The sequence below is a fragment of the Pistacia vera genome, unplaced genomic scaffold, assembly GCF_008641045.1.
Source record: "Pistacia vera cultivar Batoury unplaced genomic scaffold, PisVer_v2 Contig477, whole genome shotgun sequence".
Classification (NCBI taxonomy): Eukaryota; Viridiplantae; Streptophyta; class Magnoliopsida; order Sapindales; family Anacardiaceae; genus Pistacia; species Pistacia vera.
In genome coordinates this window covers 296396-322529 of record NW_022196309.1, presented here as the reverse complement: position 1 = coordinate 322529, position 26134 = coordinate 296396, and the positions used below count along the sequence as shown (strand labels likewise).

Below are 26134 nucleotides of genomic sequence, written 5' to 3'. Positions count from 1 at the left end.
AAACTATTTTTAAATATTTTGAAAAAAAAGTAACGATTTCTTGTTGTTTGAAAAAAAATTCAGTGTTTCGTCCCAATATTTATGGGAATATTCTTTATTCGGATAAATTTTGTTAGATTATAATAAGTAGTCATAATAAATTTGAGTTAATTAATGGTATATTAAAGTTTGTTTTAATAATGTCAAAGTGACAATAAAAAAACTTGATTTATCGATCATGATTGATAACATATAGATTATAAAACATATAGTATTGATTACGTAGTGGATAAAAACCCTAGAAGAATTGAAATGTTGAGAAGTTTTACCTATGAATTGTAATTGAAAGAGCACCAGAGACGTGCAATAATTAATGGAGGGTGGGCAGAGTAGTACAGGCTTTGTCAAGTCTTTGTGAAACTCAGTGATTAAAATTTGGAAAACGTGGTATGTTTTTCGATGTGAATTATTTAGGTCTTAACATGTTAATTTGTGATGATAAAAGTGTAATTATGTGCGCATGCTTGAAGCAACAACATCATGAATTGCTGTTGCCGCCAATTAGGTCAATTTCAAAAGGTTTAGCTTCAGCATTATTAGATGGCTTTTCTCATGTTGTGTTTTGGTTTGTGAGCAGTGGAAGGTGAAAGTGTTTAATAAGCACTTTAATCTTCATATTTTTACTTATTGTTTTTGTTGTTGAGCAAACTAATATCTACGGTAAGCTTACACTTGTTAATTATAAATTCATTGTCTTTTGTTTTGACTAAAATTTGACCCCATTAATTAAGCTTACAGAATGGCATTGGCGAAGACTTAGAGGAAGCATTATTAGTAATTGAATTCTGTTTTGACTCAGGATTATCGAAGTATTATTAGAATTAGTTGAAGTGGACTAATTAAGTTGGTATAATATTATGAAAACGACTTTTCTTGTAATATATTAACATGAAATTTATTATAAATCTCCTAGCTTAATTATAATAAAATAAAAGATGAAATGGTTAATGGCTGTCATAATCAAAAGCATGTGGAGAGAGTCAATGTTAAGTGGTTGAACTAAATCCGTTAATGTGATATTTCTAATTCAAAGGGAACCCAACCCACCAACCTCACCAATATCACTTCAGTTAGACAAAAAGAGAAGAGAATACTTCAAAACACTGAATCTTCAAGCTTACTTTGACTAATTTAACTCTTACTCATCCAGTTTGTGATTGGATTTGGTACTCCAAATTCGAGGTGGGACACCAACCCATCCACAGAAGGTAATGTATAACATATCTGATATCTTCTTCAAATATAAATGTATTTTACTATAATCCGAACTAGCATAAAATTGTAATTAGCTATGTGGGTTGGGTTGGTTATGGTATATTTGAGAAGGCAAAGCGGATGAGTTGTTCAACCGGATACATTTGTGTGGATGATCTCATCAGTTTTATTAGATTAATGAGGGGATTAGCTTACTGACATAAAATGCACTTTGGATATACTCTGATGATATCATTACCCATGGTAATTTTTTTATTAGCGAGTTTACATCAGCCATCAGTATAGAACAATTGAAATTTGAGAATATTATATTTGGGCAAAAGGAACCAAGGCGAAATTTTGAGTAGACCCCATGTGTTTCAGCAATTACAAGTACCTGTTGGTTTGGGAATTACAGTAGTTCTTTAGCCCCATTTGTTAATGAAATGATGTTAACAACTGAAAAGACATTTATACCCTTGGTCAAAATATCAATAAACACCTTAATCCCATTGCAAGCCTTTTGCCATCATAGTCACCACTAGGGCTGCTTAACGAACCGAGCCGCTCGCGAGCTGGCTTGGCTCGGCTCGAGTACGGCTCGGTTTGTCTGATAATAAGCCGGCTTGACTCGGCTCGTGAGACAAAACGAGTCGAGTTCGAGCCCTACACAGCTCAGCTCGTTAGGTTCGTGAGTCGAGTCAAGCCGGCTCGAAATAGCGGGAGGTTTTTTGAGAATTTTTGAACTATTGAGATTTAATTGAAAATAATGCAATACAAGTTTTAAAAAATAACAAAATAGCCCCCGTTATTAAAATCCCCAAATCGTGAAAAATCCTTCACCAGTAGAACCCTTGCCGTAAAAGTTTGAATCAAACCCCTCCCAAAGTAACGATTTTCGTGGGATCTTGTTCATCTTCGTCAGCTTCGCGGGATCTTCGTGGGATCTTGTTCATCTTCGTCGGATCTTCGACAGTCGTTGGATCTTCGTCATCATCGCCTGATCGTCGTTGGATCTTCATCGGAACTTCGTCTTCTTCGTACGAGCTTCGTCGGATCTGAATCTTCTTCGTAAGATCTGAATTTTCTTCGTCGGCTCATCATCATCTTCGTGGGATTTTTGTCGGACTTTAATCAGTGAGTAGGGGGTTTCTTCGTTGGGTCTTCATCATCTGCAATCCTTTTTATTACTGAGCTTCCTTTTTATTTCTGGTATGTTTATCTGCTTTTGAATCTTTAGTATGATAATTGAAAACTTGTCATTAATGCTCGACATGATTAACAAACCTTTGTTAGTATTAATTTGTTAATATTTTAGTGATAATTGGTTATTTATGGTGTCTCAGTTACTGCTTAAAGCTTTAATTAATGGTGATTATGCAGGTTCTAATGGCGAAGCTAAAATCATCAATGGAGGAAACAAACGAAGCATAATCAATTTGTATTAATGGGGTTGAACATTTAGTATCATCATCACCCTGTTTTCCTGGAAACTATAGAAGATGTTAGTTTAGGGACTGAGGGTGAGGAACACTAATTTTCTCTTTGGCAGCATGCTTTGATCTGCAGGTCCCTTATGATTGATTGAATATACTTTATTTTGGTTTAAGTTCATGGATTTTGGGATGGGTAGGCTTCTGCTCTCCTGGAAATTTCACAGGTTTTCTGCTAATTAATTTGATAGATCATTGCAGAGCTCTTTAGGTGAATTACTCTTCAAAATATATGATATTCTTTCATTATTGATTGTTGTAGATGAACAATTTGTAGACAGAAACTTTATTAATGAACAAAAAAAAAAAAAAAAAAAAAAAAAGAAAACAGAATTTGGAGATGGCTATGAAAATAACAAAGTTTTACATAACCTCAAATTAGTTTTAGCAAAAATCCCCTCACTCAACTTCACCGCCTCTTTAAGTCCTCCACGGCCGAGTCAACTCGTCTTCTTTTATTAACACTCAGCTTCAACTCACCTCTCTTCACTAACAATCCCCACGCTCCTCCCCGCAAGTGCCTTACAGGCCCAACTTTAAAGGCCTCTTTAATACCCACTTCTTTGCCTCTTCCGCAAACCCTTGAACTCGTAGCACTCACTCAACAAACTATATTTATAGTCACACTCCCCTTCACTCAACCTCACCGCCTCTTTTAAGTCTTCCCGGCCGAGTCCACTCGTCCTTCCTTTTAAACACTCAGCTTCAACTCAGCTCTCTTCACTAACAGCTCCCACGCTCCCTCGCCGCGAGTGCCTTCACGCGCGGTGTCTCACGCTGAATCCAGCGAAGCAACGCCGAGCTCTGATGACCCATGAATTCTAGAATGTTGGCTTTTAGAATATGAGGTTTTGGGTCTCTTGGGTTAAGAGAAATGGCCATTTGAGCTTCGGTTAGGGCTGTGTTGGGCTGCGGTTTGGGACTTGGATTTGTCTGGTGTGGACTTGGCCCGATCAGGGGACGGTGGCTTCAGCCAGGTGGCGGTCAATTTGAAACGTGGTTCGGGTCTGGTTGAGTGGGGTAGGTTTTGTTTTTAGATGGTAATATAATAAATAATTAACAGTGATAAAATAGGAGAGCCACTGTGAACCATAATTTCTGTGGCCATCGGTTTTGCGGTTTTTGTTGTTCGGATCTGACTGCTTCATGTGTGGATTTATTTTTTTTAGGATAAAACAGCTGAGACGCCAATCATCTGGCGCATTGTTTTATGTTGAAGTGTAACGATGATATAAAAAAACTTGAAGTCCAATATCTGTCAAATAAAACCCAAATTCTTTTACACTTTAAAAATCTAACCGGGATTCTACTCGGAGAACCATTAATATTTGTGGAGCTCTGTACACCTTTAGGGTAGGAAAACCCTTAATAGACTTCACACACAAAAAGTACCCAGAAATTAAAAAGAAAAGAAAATGAAAAAACGAAGCCAGCAGCTGAAGCAATAACACATATACAAAATTATATAATTCATTCCATACAAGCTGCATAGACGATGATTTCATTGAGATAGCTAGCACAAGTGTAATCCTGCAAATCACAACCGTCAAAACGACTGTCTTCTTGCACTTGCGTTGGCGTTCAACCTTTGGTTGTGGTTTATCCTCACCTCTCAACTCATGCTACCTGCATTTGCACATTCATCAACCAAATAGGTTTGGAAAGAAGAAAATTTCTATAGTGACTGATGATTATGAATGATTTTGTTTTCATACCCGATTCATTGTGTGGACGATTTATCGACATATGGTGATGCACATTGAAGCTGCCAACATTGCTCGTTTCATTTCTGTAGATCATATTCTTCTCTCAGCCGCGGCTACTAATTCTTTTACATTATTTGTGTCTAGAAGTGGTTTTGCCTGCATATTAGATACTATTGTAGTATAGTTGAAATTGAATGATCAAAACGGAGGTACAGAATTTGAACTATATCAGAACAAGATTTTATTATTTTAATTGATTTAGATTTTAGTGAAGCGTATCTTACCCCTATCACAAGGCTCTGTCGACATGAATCAACTGCACGACGACCAGTTATCAACTCAGTACATAGACCCCGATATGCGAATACATCAGTTTTTTCATCAACAACTCCATGCATAAAATACTCTGGAGCCAAATTGAGTCCATAATACTGTAGCACAATAATCTAATTCTGGAAATAATAGATGTTATTCCAAGCACTAACTAACCCAAGGTTCCCTCAATTGGAAAGACACCATGGTGAGCCAATTTTCTGGACCATAGTCAGTCCAATCAGAAATCTGCTTGACATAAAAAAATCAGTATGCACATTCAAAACAAAAATTTGTGAAAGAAGTTGGAATTGGTGGTTGAGGAAATGACTAACTTGCGCATCAAAGTCATCAGTGAGTAAAATATTAGAGGCTTTGATGCCTCTGTGAATAATATCGCCTATGACAGTCGGTGATGAGAGACTTCAGTCCATCTCGCTACCCCTAAAGCTATCTTATACCTTATCTTCATTCTATACACTGTGCAGACATCCGAACAACAAATTTCTCCTTTTCATTACTTAAACGAAAGCTATAGTAGCAGTTAAATAACGGCATATGTTTTTAATATAATATTACCAAAACATGAGCCAAGCTGCCCTTTGGTAGATATTGAAGAACAAGGTGTAACCATTCTCGGTGCTGAAACCAATCAATCGAGCTGGCATTTCGGTGCTTTATATGTGCCATAATCCCAAGCTCACGACAAGAAATCGCTCACTCTATCCTCTTCTTCTTCTCCTCTCTTATTAGCTTCTTTACGTGCTACAAATCGACCATCGGATAAGCACCCTTTGTACACTTCTGCATGCCCCCTTTCCCTATTAAGTTTTCTACGAAAATGGTTCAGAACCATCATTAAACGAATAATTTAACCAAAAAGCAATACATTTTGGTACAAACTGATTCAATCTAATCAAATTGGTTTTCAACATTGAATGAAGAGATCTGGAAACATTATCAGAGGACCCCTCAGCTAATAAGTTGTTTCAGGAAGAAAATTCAATTACCAATACTTGAAGGAAGTTGAATGAAATGTGAAAGATTGAAAAAATTTCAGAAAGGCAGAGCTCATATCTTGTGTGATGGATCGTCAAATACCAATGATACTTTTTTTTGGAAAAGGTGTCAAATCAACCAATGAATACGCAGTCATTTAAGAGCTAAAAAAGGTAGCATATGACAGATCCCATCAAGAGCACAAACAATTGACTTTACTATACGAATAGTCAGCTTTGTGAAAACACAGGCTTCGTTTGTTTGATTTTGGGAATACTACTTTTAGTATTCCCAACAAAGTTAACCAGTAAAATCCCCCAAAACTCACATATATTTCAACTTTATTCAACATTTTTTAAACCCCCTAAATGTGAATTCAATTATACCCCTTATATTTAAATGTTTTTGTTACAGCGACTCCGGCCACCCTCCGACGGTGGTGCCCTGTCCGTATTGAGGTAAATGGGGGTATTTTTTGTTAACTTTTAATGTTTTATTATAGGGTTGTTTTGTAAAAAAACAAACATGGGGGTATTTTACATTTGTAACCTACATCGTAATACCCGCCCAATTCAACCTTTTTTTAACTTTTTTCAAAAACTTTTCCCAAAAACATAAAATTAGAACCAAACGGAGCCACAGTGTGTAAATTATTTTCTAGTAAATTGACAAAAAAGTAAAATATTTCACCTTCAAACCAAATATTCAAAACTGAAAGTTTGATTTTCTCACCAGGACAGAAATTATCATTGCAGCAGCATTCTTCATATTCAATTCCCAGAAGGTTTAGAGACTGATAGACCTTCACATCAGGACTATCCTCAGTACTTAAGTTTTGAATCCGAGGCAATTTCTTCCACAGATTCTTGCCTGTAAGATCATAGTTTGTCAAGAGAATGACAAAGCGCCTCTTCTTTTAATGGCGTCAATCATGCTCTTCCAATGCGAAGCGTACCGCCCTCCGGTTTACTACCGGCGTTGATCTCTCAGGCGTCAATTTCTCCGTCGGTTGCAACAGCTGCTACTATTATCGGAATCTGTACCTGCAACAGGAATCCTAAAACCCCCTTGGTGAAGCCGCTTCCCTTTCTTGCATTTCAGGTTCCGGTTTCATTTCTCTGTTTTCTTCTTCACCTTCCCTCCCGTCTCTACAAACCCCCCCAAAAAAATGAAAAAAAAAAAAAAAAAAAGAGTAAAGGAAACACATCTCCCAAAAAACCAAATTCATCGCAAAGATTGAAAAGAAACGTACCATGAACACCATTACCCAGGATTTTCTGAGCCTTCCAGTTCTAAAAATCGGAAATTAAGACCCAGAACCTACTAATTAATTAAAAAAAGAAAGGGAGTCTGGATAGAGACTTGAAAAAACAACTCTTCTACATGATTTTGTTCATTAGACACGAGATAGAAAAGATTGAAAGACAAGGAGAGAAAAGCTAAATATAAGTAACTTAAAAAGAGACAAAGAACAAGTCTTTGAATTGGTATATTCTTGAATGGATTACAAAGCAAGCTAAACCAGCTTTGTGCGTGATTTGGAATTATGCTAATTTATACATGAAAACATATTTTTTGGTATTTCAACAGACCCACTTCTGATCGGATCACGGCCGTAGATTTTTTGCGCTCGTAATTTTTGCCGTAACGGACGCTTGAAATGGACTACTAAGGGCATTAACGAACCCACCAACATAGTGAAAGCTAGTATGTTTTCGAGGGTATAGTCAGTATTTTGTAACGTTGTCCTTTTTCTCGTTATCACTAAATAACATGTTTTTTTATTCGTGTCCGTCCGTACCCTCCCACGATAGGCTCCAAGGCGGGGATTATTTTGGGGTAAGTTCTTGTTTATTGTTTGCTCAAACACAACAGAAACAAACAAACCAAGGATTTATTAATTAAATCATCTATATTCATACAAACTATTTTTAAATATTTTGAAAAAAGTAACGATTTCTTGTTGTTTGAAAAAAAATTCAGTGTTTCGTCCCAATTTTATGGGAATTTCTTTATTCGGATAAATTTTGTTAGATTATAATACGTAGTCATAATAAATTTGAGTTAATTAATGGTATATTAAAGTTTGTTTTAATAATGTCAAAGTGACATAAAAAAACTTGATTTATCGATCATGATTGATAACTATAGATTTATAAAACATAGTATAATTAACGTAGTGGATAAAAACCCTAGAATTGAAATGTTGAGAAGTTTTACCTATGAATTGTATTGAAAGAGCACCGAGACGTGCAATAATTAATGGAGGGTGGCAGAGTAGTACAGGCTTTGTCAGTCTTTGTGAAACTCAGTGATTAAAATTGGAAAACGTGGTATGTTTTTCGATGTGAATATTTAGGTCTTACCATGTTAATTTGTGAGAAAAAGTGTAATAGGTGCGCAAGCTTGAAGCAACAACATCATGAATTGCTGTTGCCGCCAATTGGTCAATTTCAAAAGGTTTAGCTTCAGCATTATTAGATGGCTTTTCTCATGTTGTGTTTTGGTTTGTGGAGCAGTGGAAGCTCGTAGGTTTTTATTTGATGCCAAGGTTGTAGTAATATAAGTAGGAAGTTGGGTTTTGTAAGTAACTTGTTACTTGGACAACTCTTTGAACGGGCATCGATTTAGCTGCTATGAAAATTATTAATACATTCTATAAGATGTTGCGATGGTGTTTTATTTGGTATTTCAATTAGCAGGTATTAAATTTCCTAGAGTTAAATTTTGATAGAAATGAATTAAAGAATATATAGAATTTTATGTGTTGGATCGATGATAAGTGTTAAATTTAAAACTATCTCTAGCTAGTACGGTGGTTCGTTTGTGATTCTTGAGTGTATTATTTAATAGGTCTTTAGTTTGAATCTTTAATTACTAATAAGGGATAATTATCCGAGGTTTGATGGTTCGTTTGTGATTCTTGAGTGTATTATTTAATAGGTTTTTAGTTTGAATATTTAATTACTAATAAGGGATAATTATTAGAAGTTTATTTGACTGTGTATTATTCTTGAGCGTATTATTTAATAGGTTTTAGTTTGAGTCTTTAATTACTAATAAGGGATAATTATCAGAGGTTTATTTGACTGTATATTATTCTTGAGTGTATTATTTAATAGATTTTTAGTTTGAATTTTTAATTATTGATAAGGGATAATTATCAGAGTTTATTTGATTGTGTATTATTTAAGAGGTCTTTAGTTTGAATCTTCAATTATTAATAAGGGATAATTATCAAGGTTTATTTGACTATTAATTTTAGGGTTTAGAAGAGTTAATTGAAGTGCATGTAAATTGCTTTGGCACTCGATACCCAAAAAAAAAAAAAAAAAAAAAATCTTCGAAAGTGTTACGAGTAGCACACCTCATGACCTCATCCAAAAATTATAACATATTATAAATTCTACGATCAATGCAAATGCAATATGAAATAAGAGGTTCATAAATCAATTTCCATAATAAAGTTGGATTTAAGTTGGCCTTGCAAAAGAGGATTATCTGGATCTCATAATATTAACTGGGCCGGATCCTGACAGGCTCTTTAATAGCCCACTTCTTTGCCTCTTCTCTCGAACGGTCAAACCCTTGAACTCATAGTTAGCACGCACTCAACAAATAATATATTTTATAGTCACACTCCCCTNAAATAACAAAGTTTTACATAACCTCAAATTAGTTTTAGCAAAAAAATTAAATGGAATAGGGGTTATGATCTAATCTTCCAAATTAGAGGGTATTTGCGAATTCCTGAACAACATAAGGGTTTACTGAAAACCAGTGGTGGAATGAAAGCTAATCCGGACTTATTTTCATACTTATCAACACACGAGCCAAACCATGGTTCAATATATTGACTCCTATAAATAATGGAATAACTAAGCACTCAAAATATATAATTTATAAAAAAAAGAAATGGAATCTTTATCTTTTGCAACGTCAACATTTTATTTTTAAATACACATCCTATCAATAGTTAACTAGTATATGTAAAAACCTCGAATATTCATTAATACCAAGCAGCGATTAGGAATCCTGCCCAGCCCAGTTGAACAAGGATATGGGGCTTTCATCGGATTGGGTTACAAATTTTTTTATTCATTCAAAATTCTAGAAATAACAATTGAAGATTGGAATGTTAAGACTTTTGAAGAGGAATGACCGATGAGTGGAATTGTGGTGACGAAAGTGATTTTTGGTAAGTGAATCAACCGAAAATTATAAAAATAAGTTGGAAAAGCTCGCAGTTGCTAGCAATTGGGGAGGCTAACGAGGGAGGGGTGAGATAAGTTTTGGTCAGGAGACTGAGAGGAGTGTTTTCGTGATGATGAGAAGTGTTGTCGTTGCCAGAAACATACCTTATTTACCGACGCTGATGGTGGTGTTTACGGTGTTTTTCAAGATTTCGAACCTATAGGGATTTGCAAGTAATTTTCAAGATTATTTTTGTTGGATTTTAAATCTTTGGACACCAGTTTGACCCACTAGTCAAACCGGTTAAACCACTCAACTTGAGACCCAATGGCCTAACCGAGTCATTGCACCGGTTAAACCACTCAACTTGGGACCCAATGGCCTAACCGAGTCATTGCACAGGACAGGTTGCAAAACATTGATACAAAGATGCGATGGCAAACAATTGGGGGTAATTAATCTAGTAGTATGATCTAATTTTCACGGTCGAATTGTTTATTTGATTTAATTTCTGTGTTAATGTTTTCAAAAAGAGTAATATAAAATTTATTTTAAGGGGCACACGATGAAATGGAGATACAAGACATAAATAGGTTTTAAATTGAAGAAAAGTAAGCTAAGAAACACATGTAGTAACACGGTCACACCATCCTTTTCTACGCAGAAATGGTTGTCATAAAATAGTATATAGAAAGAAATTTAAACAAGGTTAGGTACATATATTGTAAGTCAAATTAATGCATACTTTTAAGTTTCAATTATCAGTAGACTTTGGAAGAAAACACCACAAGTCATATCGTTTAATTACAACCACATAATTTATTATAGTAAACTGAACCGCGAAATTGATATTTAATTATTCCACAAAGGCAATAAGTACCTGCTCAAAGTCTATCCCCTAAAACACTTGAGACCAGAATCCCACAAATTCCTCATTTTTAGCTTTGCTTTTTTTCTTTTTTAACTATATTTTTAAGGGTTCTGTCATTATAAAGTAAATTTGTGATACAAATTCTTGACTTTTGATTTATGATAATCCAATGGCTATATAAAGTTTAGTGAATGACATGGCTAGAAAATACTTATATCAAATCGGGAGCTTTGGTTCTTCCTAGAATTTGTGCTGCATATAAAATGAAACAGCGGATCATACCAATCAAATTACTTATTTTTCATTTTAATGGAAATTTAAATGGTAATAAAAAGAGAATTGGAAAGAAAAAGGAATATTTTTTATATCATCGAATAAAAAAAAAATATCTTGAATTAGACAAAGGAAGCCAAGAAGAAAAAGAACCCACAAGCCAAGGAAATCCAAGATCAGATACACAAAATCAAGTAAGTCTTGAATCAGTTCTCTCAAACCAAGAAAAAAGATGTTGAAAAAAGTATGCGGGAAATGCATTCATTTCTTCTTCATCGATCCGATTTATGATACTATGGGAGTGAAACAAGAGATCTAAAGACGAGCAACGGCTAGATTATATTAGTAACAAGTAAATCCTTTGTACACGAAAAAAAAAAAAAATCCCATCTCGATCTATTTTGGTAATAAGGGCGAATCTGAAGGACTGATGTTAAAAGTTAATTATTTTTAATGCCAATTAAGCAATTAGTGAGTCATTGGATTACTGTAATTCAACCGTCATGAATTTGTCACAAACTTGTATTAAAAATTTATGTTACAATAACCTTATTTTTACTTGATAATGCTATAATAATTTTTTATTTATTTTTTAACATCATTTGAAACACAAATTTATAGTTAATAATTTATAATCCAACAATTAAAGGTGATGAAGTGGCACATAAAATAACTGCTTGTAACATTCCATCCCCTAACAGTTAGATTGTATAAGATTAAAGGTTGAAAATTGGTGTCACCATTTTAAGTCAAAATTAAGTGATATCCTAATTAACCCAAAACATGATTTTTAATATTTACCAATCACATGTTTATGTTTACTCCAACAAAAGTTTTAAATCACAAGAAGATGGTAGTCTTCTAGGTTCCTTCAAAATTAGAATCCTCTCTTCTTAATCTGATTCTCCTAAGGATTTAAAGATGTTAAGATGTGGCTTCATATTCTATATTAAGATATTTATATGATTTTATTACTTCTTATTCATTACCCAATTACAATAAAATTTGTATGAATAAAAGAAAAAAAAGGTATTTCTACAAATCCATAAAAATAGTTGCTAATTCATACGATATTTTTATCCTCAATCTGACACCCATCGAAAAGATAATTGGTACTAAGTATTCGAAAGTTATTTTTGAAATTATTTTTTATAAATTTCATATTTTAGAAAAAAATTATACCCTATTTCCTCTATCTTATATTTTCAACTCATTTGATAAAAAATAATTTAAAGATAATACTAAAAGTTTTCTTAGTCATTTCTTACATCAAGAGAGCCTCTACATGTAATAATTTTATATTGGGAGTTTGGGCCTCTACATGGCCCGTAGACGTGCCTATAGTGGATTTGACCCATCACAATAAGATAGGTTTATTTATTCGAATGAGTCTACAAAATTTGCCACTTTATTCAAAATATTTAACCAACTCCTGTTAATAAAGTTTATTTGGATTATACGTTTGGAGAATTTTTAAATTTAAATTTATTTAATATTTTACTAAAATGTCATTTAACATAGTAGAATATAAAGTAATATGTGTTGGATTTTTATTTAATGGCCCACGTGCCTTAAAATTTTAAATATATCTTTTATTTATTTGAAAGATAATTATTGTTTAATAATTATTATGTGCTAAAATCCTATTGGTCAATAGAGAGTTATTTTCTAATAACTGCACACTTTGATGGAATGTGTGATTATAAAAACCCTATTTTAGAAAGAGGCAATTTTTCTAATCAAATATCCACAGTTTTCTCTCCATTAAAAAACGTATGTCAAACCTAAATGGGTCAAGTGAGAGAAACATAGTTTCCTAGAGATTTCTCATCTACGATCAATTTCTTTGAGAGAAATCATCATGGACCAAGGTATGTCTTCTCCTTAATTATGGAATTGTGAAAATCATCTTGTTCAAAGCTATTGTGTATAAAGACTTATGTAAAATTGGAGTTTTGATTTACATAATTAAAGAATTTCTTACGTGTGGTATCACAACCTGATTTAAGAACTTATGATTTTCCATTGATGTTATTAATTTTTTTTTTTCCCAATTGAAAAGCCCTAATTTTATTGGTGATAATAGTAATAATAATCATTATTATTTTCTTTTTCTGTTGCCATCTATGTTTGGATCAAGTGGCTACCTTAATTTACCACATTACTGTAATCTATATATATAAACGTTTTCAACTCCTGATTCCATGCATCAAATCGTGATTGAAGGGCCAGTGGTTAAAAAAAAAAATAAAAAATAAAGGTTTGCGATTTGTAGTTGATACTTGATGATAATTGATCAAAGCTTTTCTTTTCTTTTCATTTAATTTTTATTTATTGTAAATTACTAAATTTCATGAGGTCAAATATATTCGGTTTATAAATATATCAAGTAAACTTTTTGACCCAAGAAAAAATAGATAAATACTTTAATATTATTAAAACCAATGTTTATTAAAATTTAAACAAACAGTTTAAATGAAAACTAACACATAAATTCATTATTTTAATATAAAGGTCTACATAAACAAAAACAACGATTTGTGGTTAACTTTATATAAAAATTTTAGTATTCATATTCTCTATCAAAAGCGCTTGTAGCTCAGTGGATAGAGCGTCTGTTTCCTAAGCAGAAGGTCATAGGTTCGACCCCTATCTGGCGCGTCTAATAATTTTAAATTTCTATTTTTTCCGTAAGGACCTTAACACTTCTTCCATGATATTTTTGTTGATAATTTATAATTTTTATTTTTTTTTCATATTAATATTTCAATATAAATACTTCCAAAAAATTTTTATTTTATTTTTTAATAAATTTTTTTGTTGATAATTTTTAATATATAATTTTTTTAGTTTTTTCTATAACACTACCAAGAATATTTTTTTTGATAATGTTTTAATATAAATATTTCCAAACTATTTTTATTGATAATTTTTGTACTATAATTTCTATTTTATTTAAATGAGTTGTGTTGATGCGTGATTCTAACATCAACTAACCGACACGTGCGCAACGTTGATTGGTCAAAAAACACACGTGATTATGGATAGAGAATACGAAATAAATGCAATGAGAGCTTTTAAAGTGGTTCGGATGCTAAGGTAGCAAGTCCTACGTCCACTGATTTGTATTAATATGGTGGGTCAGGTCGCAAAAGCGGACTGACTTACAAATGATTGGGAAAGGTAAATACAAAGTTTTTAGAGAGAGAGAGTTCAAGTGTAAAACGGCCGAATCCCCTTAATGGAGGGGTCTTCCTCTTTTTATATCGAGTTGAATGCGTGTAATCATCATTAAATCTTTGGGTTGGTGTGAATGTCAGGACATAATCCGGCTTTATGTCCCATTGCCCACTTCTCAAGCTGATTTCACCCGATTTGGAGCAGGGAAATGGACACGTGGGAGTTCCATGACTTTTGGCAGGCTTGACGTGCGCTTACCGTTCTGACGGGAGCAAGTCACGCTTTATCACGTGACTTTCCACGTCAGCCCTTGTTTTCCCAGGCATAACAAGTTGTTTGGAGGAAATTGGTTGTATATAATCCTTCCTTATACAGTCTTTTTATTTATATGTAAGATTTAATTTCTTAAAAACAAAAATATTTTCTTATATAATTAAATGGAGGTTAATTAAACAAAAGGTGGGCGCTAAAAAATATTTTCTCCTTTTTTAATATCTTTTGTAACATCCATTACATTTTTAGAACATTTTCTCCCTTTGCCATGAACCAAAGAAACTTCACTTATTAATATATTTTATAATTACAAATTCCTTTAATTGAATTACCAAATTTTTATTTTTATTTTTTTCCTTCCCATTTATATCTACTCTGTTAAATGTGAAGCCTAAAATGATGCCGTATGGATTAGCTTTGCACGCTGTTGTTTTACTGGTTCTGCACTTGAATGATCTGGAGCGTTGCTTCACCACTCGATCCAATAGTTGCCATGAAGCCACCTGCTCAGTCATATAAAAGGATTCTTTTCTCATTCAACTATTGCACTTTTCACTTCAATAATCAGCGGCTAGGGTTTTTTCACTCTCTGTAATTTCTTGAGTGATTAGCTTAATCATTTGTTGAGGGTTGCATTTCTCTTAGTGTTAGAGATTCCAGTGTGAGTTTCTCTTGGGTAGAAATTACGTAGTGGGTTGTGAGGTGAAGAGTGTGAGATTGTTGAGAGAAGTGTGTTATGTGATTCTTGTAATCTGTAATATGTGATTGATTAGTACAGAGAACCCCTTTATGTGATTCTTGTAATCTGTAATCTGTGATTGATTAGTGCAGAGAACCCCTTTATTTTGGAGCTCAACGTGGATGTGGTCTATCCTATTTGGATAGCTGAAGCATAGTAAATTTTTTGGTGTTGATCTTTTGGTTTCTGTTTGTGTGTGTTAGTAAATTTTTTGGTGTTGATCTTTTGTTTCTGTTTGTGTGTGTTATTCGATTAAGGTTGATAATTAGTCTCAAATCATAACATACTCAAACCTTGATTCTTTTTATCTTGTTCAAACTTTGCTATGAATCTATGATGGATTTTGAAGGATGTTTATTAAATTTGTGGGGCTAATATAAGAATCAAAATTATTTTTAAAACTTTGAAATGATGTACATTAAGAAGGGTGGTTTCTTCAGTTTAATTATTACAGCAAATGGTATCACTGTATTTGAGAATATTATTGCACTGTTCATTCTAGTTCGTGCTAATTTTTTTTTTTTTTTTTTTTTTGGTTATAATATACGTAAAAACTGTCAAGGTGATTAATTTAACATTATGGTTGTGTTTGGTTCGGGGTAAAATAAGATTAATCCTGTAATCTTTGTTTAATTTTCAAGATTCTCCTCGTTCGATTGTCAAGTAATAAAATATTACGATAATCTTTTGTTGTAAATAGTGTTTATTGTCGGTAATATTGGGAGTAATCAGATTACCTTCCCAGGGGGTGTTATTATAAGATTACCGGAGTAAACTTAATTTTGATGCCCTTAATCTTTTATCAGTTCGGACACATTTGCCCTCATATGTCTACCAAATAACCATTACCACAGACCCCCCACATTTGAGAATTAGCTAAAACACTCTAGCCACAAAAAAAGTTTAAAAGTAAAAAAATACCCCCAACCACTCAAGACCACTGCCGGCCACTGGGGAAAGTCGTCATATCGGCTCAAGACCAATGGGATCTTGCCGATCGTGCGTCGGTAAAGACATTTTTAACCATGGATTTATGATCCATGGCCGGAAATGGCCATAGATCTGGCCGTGAAAATGCTAGATCTTTGGCTATGAAATGGCCGTTGTTTCACGGCCAAAGATTTGACATTTTCACAACCAGATCTATGACCATGTCACGAACACATCTTTGGCCATGAAATGACCATAGAAACGGCTAGATCGGGTTGTTTCCGACCATAGATCATAGATCTATGGTTAGAAAAGGCCTTACCAATACACGACCAGCCAGATCTGGTTGGTTGTACGCCATTACGGTGGCTATCGATGATGGTGGTTGGTTGCTGGTAGTGGCTTGGGGTGGGTGGGGTTGATTTTTCTACGAATTAAAGTTTTATATGGCTAGAGTGTTTTAGCAAAATTTCAAATATAGGTGGTTAAAAGAAATGATTAAAAAAAATATACTAAAAATAATATTATATTATTATTTGAAAGGGAGGGCAATTTAGTAATCTATATAACATACCCACTCATCTATCCTCTCAACCAACCAAACATATTAATATAACATACTTATCAATTTATTCCAACCAACCAAACATATTTCTCTAAATATTCTCTGGTAATCCATCTTTCCATTAATATAATATTCCCCAATAATACAACATTTCTTGGACTAAAGGCTAGCTATAAGTTTTAAAACATCATAGGTTTATAAAATATGCAACCAAATATAGAAATAATAAATATTCTAGATCTCATTAACAAACTTGACTTAGATAAGTGAACACATTGATCCTAAATGATGATTTAATGATAACAAAAATATTAATCTAAGTTCAGACATTAGAACTTATGATCAAGATTCCCATGCAAAAAGGAAATCAATTGTGAAGTTTTCTAACTTGGCGTTCGGAGACGTAGACACACGCTCAAATCACATACTAAGACAAATTCTACTTTAACAAAAATAACGTAACTACAATCTTAATAAAACTAAATAAGCTTAGTTTATTCTTCAACATAAAATCATATTCATTAGAAATGCATTTGATTCATGTTGGACTTGATTAAGAACACAACCAATTTTGAATAAACCTTTTATGAACGGGATGGGTTATTTAAATAAAGAAAAATTGTAATCCTAATTTTTACTTACATATAATTGGGGCCGTTTGGATCAGGTTAATATTAGATAACTGGGATAATATTTTTTAAATTGTGCAGATGAAGATGTTTGGTTGGTTTGTAAAAAATTATTCCTGAAATATTTTATGACAAACAGTAGCATTTGGGGGGTAAATTTCCGGTAATCTTAATAACTGGGAGGGGGGGCACTGTTATTAAAACTTACTCTGGTATTACAATTTTTTCCCCATATTGCCCTTAAACAGTTGAGCATTTTGTCCAAAATAACCTTATATTTGTTAATATTTACAAAACACCCAATCATTCATGCAGGTTCTTTTGTCCTCACTTTTTAAAATTTTTCGGACGACATTGCCCTTGTTATTATCATTATTTACAGAAATGCCTTTATACCCAAAACTAGCCACCATCGACAGCCACCGTCGACCGCCATTGGAGGTTGCCAAAAGTCGCCATAATGACGTACGACTGGCCGTATATGGCCAGCCGTGCACCGGTGAGGCTTTTTTCGACCATGGATCTATCGGAAAAAAGCCAAATCTAGCTGTTTCACAGCCAGATCTATGGCTATGAAACGGTGACTGATTTGGCCATGAAATAGCCAAGTCTTTGGCTGTGAAATGGCCGACATTTCATGGCCAAAGACCTAGCCATTTCATTGCCAGATCTGTGGCATTGCCGGTGTCACGACTAGATTTGTGGCATTGCCAACGGCCGCCAGCAGTGGTGGCTGGCTGCCGGCATTGGCTTGGGGTGAGTAAGGGTGTTTTTGTTAAGTTTAAAATGTTTTTGGTTGTTATGGTGTTTTTGCTAAATCTGAAAAATAGGGGGTTAAAAAAAATTGTTCAAAAAATAATAATAAAAAATACTGTTATATTAATATTTAAAAAGGAGGGCAATTTAGTAATCTATATAACATACCCACCCATTTATCATTCCAACCAAACATATTATTCACCAATATATTCGAACCAATCAAACACATTTTCTAAACATTCTCAGTAATCTTCAAGATGATCTTTTATTCCGTTAATATAATATCCACCTATAATAAAACATTATATGATCCAAACGCTCCCATTGTATATTAAAAAATAGATTGGAGTTATTAGCATCCTACTAATGGTCTAAAACAACCACATTTCTTAAGATACCATATTTCGAAGTTTTATAATTTTTTTTTATGGCATCCCATAAATTCCATAAATGTTTTTTATTTTATTTGTTTATATTTGAAAAGATTTAACATTTCATCCCCTTTACTTATATTATATATCCCTCATCATCGTTATTCTTAAAAAAAAAATTTAGATAATTAAATTGAAAGTTAAAAAAAAAAAATAGAGCTCAAAAAAACAATTCTTACAAATATCCCAAGAAAATAATACAATTAAACAACACACACACACGCATATATATATCTCAAGACTTGATAAAGAAAAAAAAAACAATAACTTTATACGTGAAGCAGTTAAAAACTTAAAATTTTGTATTGTCTAATATTTTTGTTTTAAGAATGATTTGAATAGTATACAAAAATTAGACTTTATGAGATAATAGTGGAGTTTCAAAAGTATTGATAAACTTGTTTGCCGCATATCGTGACATTTCAGTTTATAAAGTTTGTTTTGGTAAGATCATTTTTTAATTATATATAGTTTTACATGTGACAAACTGTTGGTTGCTGTTTATCTTTCAAAGCTTTCAAGGAATCCTGGCAACATATGAAAAAACGATCTGATAAGTAATCCCTAAGGTGCTGAATTCATACCAACATCACTTCAACCATTTACCATGTTGGTGAAATCAAATTTATTTAAGATCATGATTATTCTAATTTTCAAATTCGGTTCCCCTCAATTTGTTAACCATACAGAAAGTTCAAACAAGAATACAACGAAATCACAGAATTAGAAATAGGAAATTCAATTGAACTCGAATAATAAGAAAGAATTGATGCCTATTGCATCGAATATCAGTCAAAGCCGCAAAATCAACAAATCAAAATACAATAAAAATTCCACTTTCTAAGGATTTGTTCAACATGTCCACACAATATCTTCCTCACTTTTGAGAAAAGAGAACACCCAAAAACGTTTTTACAAATAATTATTCATAATAAGAAAAATATTAAAATATAATGACCCATGATGAGAATGCAAAATGTCATATTTACCCCCCCTGAATGTCTAGTCTTTTATACTTATTTGTTGCCTAAATGTACTCATTATTATTCTATTTTGATTTAAGATGCAAATGGAGGCGTTGAATGCAAAACGGAACTAATTAGGTGAATTCGGACAGTTTTGACATCGCTTCGTAATGTGGGCATAACTCTCTCATCCGAGCTCCGATTGAGATGATTCAAAATTCTGTGGAACCCTAAGAAATATATCTACAACTTTCATGTTTGAGTTTGGAGAGATACTTGCTGTATCAAGGTTATAATTGGGCTTGAAGTTGACGCACCTGCACTGCTGACGTTCTGGAACATTCCGCCTTGTCATGCAATAAAGAGGCAGTTTATTATTGGAAGATTTGAAGACCTATTGCACGCAAGTTACAGCTGGACACACCACTTTCCTATTTTATTTTAGGACTTTATTTTATTTTCAATTAATTAGAATCAGATTAGGATAAATGTTATTTTAGGATATTAGAATATTTTGAGGAGATTTAGTAGAATTCAAATACTTGAATGGGATATGTTTAAAAGGAGAGAGAGATCAGACTGAGATATATCACACACGTCTCTCTTTCTGTTTGTCTTCTTCGTTTCTTTTGAGTTTTTCATAGCCATGAGCAGCTAAACTTTTATAACTTGGTCGAAGGAAACGAAGGCCTCGAAATCAATAGACTGTGAGATCTAATCTGTTTTATTTTAATATTCAATTTATGTTTTGAGTATTGAATGTTCTTCTATGCCTATTTTCATGATTGTTTCATTTAATTACTAGGAGGCCTACTAGTGTATTATTTGTTGCAATCTACTACTAAGTTTGATACCAAATCCGTAATTGTTTGATCCCTCTAACTTGTGAAGTAATTAGGGTTTAATAATTTGCTGTGCCAGGAATCATTAAATCTTAAGAAGAACATTCAACTAAATTAAATACAACCGCTTGTGTTTGTGTTGTTTAGCTTTATCAATTTCTCTAGCCCTTAAGGCTGCCACTAGATTAAACCTTTAGTGTTTGTCTAGGGTTATTTAGTAGTAAGATTAATTAGATCGTTTGTTTTCTAATTAATTACAACTAAGGAGAAATAAGAAAATAGTTCCAACAGTGAATACTCAAGGTATGAATTGATTTATATTTGCATCAATGATCAGTTATAAGATTCCGATGGTGGATGTTGACTTAGACCAAGTTTCGTTATTTTGATTGATTTCGGTAAATTAGGTTGAATTTGTTTTCCTGAAATTGTTTCTATTTTTACTCAAATCCCTCCCATACTGGTCCACGTAACATAAAACTCGGCTAGACACTCTCCGTGGGAACGATCCCTACTCACACTACTACGTGTATTTTTAGGGTTTTAATTCTGGGTGCCTACGACAGCGTGCCAACCCAAAACAAAACAAAACAAAATAACAAATGAGATGAAGCAAAAAGAATAACTTACTATGTTGAGATTCCTGAAGATACTCGAATGCATGTTTGTTTTATCTTTGTTTCAAAAATGGTCGGGAAAATTGTTTGAGTATTTCTCAACTAAACACACCCAGGGAATGCAAGCAACTCACATATTTTATATATGCATAACTCCATGAGAGATGGACAACTAACTCCCCCTGGCTTACGTTCCACTGTAGAGCGAGGAAATGAGGTTCGCAGCCACTTTGAACTGCAACTTCTCAAATACAATCTAGAGACCCCTCTTTGTACACCATCCTCAACTACCTGTTGATATCTTTTCCTTTCCCTCCCCCCCCCCATTGAATGGTGATCTTGCAAACTCTCAAAAAATGCAAAGAAGAATGTACTATTAACACATTTCAGAACAAAGCATGCAACATCATTACCTCTACTTCACCCTGCAGACCAGAAAAAGTAACCTTATTAAAACCAAGTTCTCTAACACCAATAATTAACCCAAAATCAATCTCTTACCAAAGAAAAAAAAGAAAAGGCTTTATCTACCATACCATTGGTACAGATGAATAAACAAAAAGGAAAACACCCAGAATCCTTAATGAACCAAACAAAACCATGGATACATCCTCATTTAACAAAGGCTAAAAAATGGTAAAAATAATAATAATTTTGGTAGTCGAGGATGTCATATCAGATCCTAATCCACGTGGTTAGCTCATAATCTAACCTGTTTTCTTTCCATTTTGGTGCATAAGTGAGCATTTTTCCCGTAACAAAATCTAGTATTATAGGTTTGGTCTTTGATTATTTATGTTATCCCTTGAATTTGCTTTTTGTACATTTATGTGAAAGTATAACACAACTCTTGATTTTGGGCGGTGGGCTTAATTACTTTAACTGTGATTTTACTTTCCACAAACCCATTCCCAACACGAATGATTCATGGTATACAATTCCAACTTGGGCTCTTTCACTTTTTTCCACAATGGATGTCTGGCATCCTAATCAGTATCACCCACCAAAAATATTCTTGGATCTCTTCCACCATAACTACAACACCTGCAATCTTCCCCACTTACCTAACTAAACCCAGGTCCAACTTAATTATATATATTCATACTATCCATTTATCATCCATCATTCATCAATCATATCAATTCTTATCCCACATGTTTAAACCGATTTTATGCATACCCACTTTGGTATCACATCATGCCAAATCCTCATCATAGAGAAAAAGAAGGAGAATATTTTAACGCATCAAATCAAAACTTTAACTAATAAAATCAAAATAACATCTTGCAAATAATCCATATGTAAATAGATGTGGATATCTTCCATCATGACTCCATGAAACCCTTATGAATTCATCATCAAAACAACACAAAAAGAATTCAAATAAAGAATCTGTTGAAGTGAAGACTGAAATAAGGTCTCTCTATAGTTTAATGAAACGCAGCGTTTGGCATTTGGTTGAAACAAATCCTGATCATTGATTTCTTCCAAATCTGATGGCTGAGAATCATAGATGAGTCAACAATATAAAAGGAGAGAGATGCACAGTCAATGAATTAATTTTTGCTGCTGTTTTCTTCTGCTTTACAGTTTACTCTTTTTCGCGTTTTTCTTCTCTGTTTTGAGCTGTTTGGTTCAATTTAGAAACTCTTGTAACTTGGGTTGATTGGGTGGTTTAGTAATCAATCAAGAGGGCTGATTTGCTCTTGTTCTTGAGGATTCCAGGTGAGTGTCTCTAGGAGAAGTTACGGTGTGGGTTTCTTGTAACAAAGAGAGATTGATAGGCTTGTAATCATTTGGTTGGATCTTCACTAATAATTAGTAGAGCGAGCTCTCCCATTTCTGGAGCTCAACGTGGATGTAGCTTATCCAATTTAGATAAATGAACTACAGTATATCTTGTGTTTTTTGTTGATGTGTTTTGTGTGAATCTTTGTGATTGTTTGATTTGGTGGTTAGTTTGTGTTTACTGGTTGATTATAACAGAATCAAATTACAAACCTGTCTTGTTAGGTTCTCTTTAACAAAAATCTGCTCTTGAGATGCCAAACGGCTCCTAACCTCCTTCAACCTGTCTTGTTACGTTTCTCCCAGAAGGTTCTGAAATTTCATCCACCTCAGTATCCTTTTCAGCCTCCACGGCTTCTGCTCGCAGTGCACTTGATCTGCTCCCACCGTTTCCAACCACTGCAAGAGCTTGTGTCTATCCAGACAGAACCATTTCATCCAGCTCCTTTTCTTCATCAAATTCATCCCTGTTAAAATTCAGAGTATGTGATATATATATATATATATAGCTGATCAAACGTGATAAAAAATTCATGACAAATCATGAAATCGGAATCCAAATATTCATCACAAATCAACAGATCCAAACAATTCATGAAGCTTTGGACCAGGTAAATCGGGCAGTACTACAAATTTTACCACTCAACTGAACCTTCAAAAAGTCATCCAAGTTAAAGCAACGAAAAATCTACTTCCTTCCTACTGATATCTCTTAATGAAACAAATAATACAAAGAAGTTAAGGCTAATATCATTCAATACACTAATTGACCATCATGAAAACAAACACAACCATAAGGTAAGCCATGAGAATATCAAAAAATAAAGAAAATAAACTGATCAACTACAGACACTTGTAAATTTACCCTAATCCCTCTTGAAACAAAACAGAGGAACCCAACCCCAAAGCAATGATTATACAAGCTAAAGATCACTCACATGAGTGTATTTTTTCAGCCACTATACCAAAGGCCTTGATATGAGATATTACAAAACATGCATGCACTTATAATACTTTACGAACAAGTTTGTAAGGGAATGAACTGTCTCCCATCCCCGAAACGAATGGAAATTAAGCAGCAGTCTGCAAAATTTCAGCAGCAGTCAATAGAATATATTATGCTTGGGTTTGAAGTTTGCCTTACTAAAGTAAATACAAACCTATGTTTGATATTGATACAGCAAACCAACTCCTGTTGAAGATCCTCTACAGTGAGCATTTTCCCACTATTAACTGGAGAAGGAAGCTCAGATAGCACCTGAGGCAAGAACAAAATTAATTTAAACTAAAAAATGAAGGAGAGCGGAAGAGATACAAAGAAAATTGCATGGTTGCAACATTAAAGGAGCATAGTCATTCCTAGGAAAAAGACAAAATTTACCTTCTTGAGCTTGGCAGCATAATTTGCTACCATATCTTCATCAAGATCATCACCAACTTCATAAAGAAGGTTTGAACCATGCACTCGGATTCGGCAAGAATCTCATTTTTTGGTAGTACGAAGGGGGAATTGGCCCAAAAATTGGATAGGGGTCAAGACGCAGTTGGGCGCCAGCTACTAACTCAAGTGTCCCATGAACCGCGCGAAATGGTTGCCATTACACGGCTCACTAACTCTGCCTGAGGTGGGGTACCTATTTTTCGTCGCCGGTTTGGCGCACCCCTTCTCACTTAAAGGATGCGGCTTAATTACGAAGGAAATTCTTTCTTTTTCTTAATCTAGAAAGTTCCCTTTTGTTTTTCAGCTCGATCAAGATACGGTAGCTTCTCCTTCAAAAGGAAGAATAAAAAACTTATGAGTACAATAAAAAAAAAAAAAAAAAAGGTATTAACATATGACAATTGGCTCAAACCCATATAAATTTTCTTTTAACTGTTACCTCCATTGACATAATCTTCCAAGCCTCAAACCTTTTTCGATCAATATCAATCAATTTCCCGTCATTGCACATCTTGACAAAGCTTTCCCTAAACAACCCACGAATACAACATAAATTTGTTCATTCCAAAATGTCAAATAATAATTCATAAATAAATAAATGTTTGCAATAGTTATAAAAGCAACAACATTTTATTTAGATTGAGAAAGTAACATGTACACATTTGATATTAAAGAAAAAAAAAGAAAAAAAAAAGAAACCTGAAAATATAATGCAATCCACACTGTCGGAGCACTTCATTCCTCACCATCCATGGGGAAGTGCTACTTATAATATAGATAAGTAAAACATTTTCAGGCAAATGAGTAATGAGTTGACCAATAACAACAGGACACCAATGAATTGGTAATTGGATCATCCACCATCTAATATGTCTTTGTGAGAAAAGGAGCCGGCGTATTTGAACTACGCTGTCCATGTGATTCTTCCATAGCTTAACTTGTATTAAATTTCATCCAACTGAAAGTGGGTTTTAGGAAAATCAAAGTAAGGTTAAAAACCCAGAAGCCAAACTATGAAAGATGATTGAATATATTGGAAAGAGAAGCAAATGAAAATGAACCGTCATTGTATAAACATAAATATGTGCTGTCTTTAAGCATAATCGTTAGTACACAAAAGTTATAAATTATAAAACAATTATGAAATCCTAAGTAGAGTCTGAAGATACAAATCGTTTTCCTCTAAAAACAACAATTATTTCAAAAATTAAATAGAATAAATGTGTATCCAAAGCAAAGTGAAAACAAAAAAAAGAACTTATATACGTATTGAGTTGCCTTACAAAGCAAATTCTTCTACATTGAACTAGGGCTGTTTTTGAGCCGAGCTGAGTTTTTGGCTTAAAGAGCTTGGCTCGTGAAAAGGGAGGAGAATTCGAGTTCGAGTAGAGCTTAGCTGAGTTGTTGATTTTCTGACTCGGATCGACTCGTGAAGAGAGAAAAGGATTTCAAGTCTGGCTCGTGAGCCAGCTTAACGAGCCGAGTTAAAGCGCGCTCGCGAACCAATAAAATAAAAAAAATGCAGTTTTTTTTTTGAAAATCCAAAGTGGATTCTTCTCTCTCCAATTTATTACACCTTTCCTTTCTTTTATTCTCTCTCTCTCTCTCTCTCATTTATTATTCATTTGCTCTTTTTTTTTCTCTCTCTAGTGGCTCTCATTTCTCTTTCTTTGTTTCTCCTTTTTCCCTTGCTCTATCCACCAACTCCGAAGGTATTCTCACTGCCCTTTTGATTTAGGGTTCTTTATTTTCTTGTGCTTCCTGATCTCTCTCTTGGTAACAAAACCCATGTTCCAAATTGCAAAGAAAATTCAACTTATTTTCTTTTAACTTTCCCCTAATCCATTTCTTTTCTTTTTAACCTATCTTCCTCTTCTCTTTTTGTTACTTATTA

At 33.7% G+C, this 26134-nt stretch overlaps 1 long non-coding RNA gene, 1 other non-coding gene and 1 pseudogene across 2 annotated transcripts; 2 read left to right on the top strand and 1 right to left on the bottom strand.

The window, feature by feature from the left end:
• Positions 1–2071: 2071 nt before the first annotated feature.
• LOC116146375 lies at positions 2072–3049 on the top strand. The gene is made up of 2 exons (XR_004130485.1): positions 2072–2445; positions 2617–3049. It is a non-coding gene; the product is annotated as an uncharacterized LOC116146375 (long non-coding RNA).
• A 1473-nt stretch (positions 3050–4522) lies between these two features.
• On the bottom strand, positions 4523–24213 carry LOC116146365 (annotated as a pseudogene).
• On the top strand, positions 13670–13742 carry TRNAR-CCU. The gene has a single exon. It is a non-coding gene; the product is annotated as a tRNA-Arg (tRNA).
• Positions 24214–26134: the final 1921 nt, after the last annotated feature.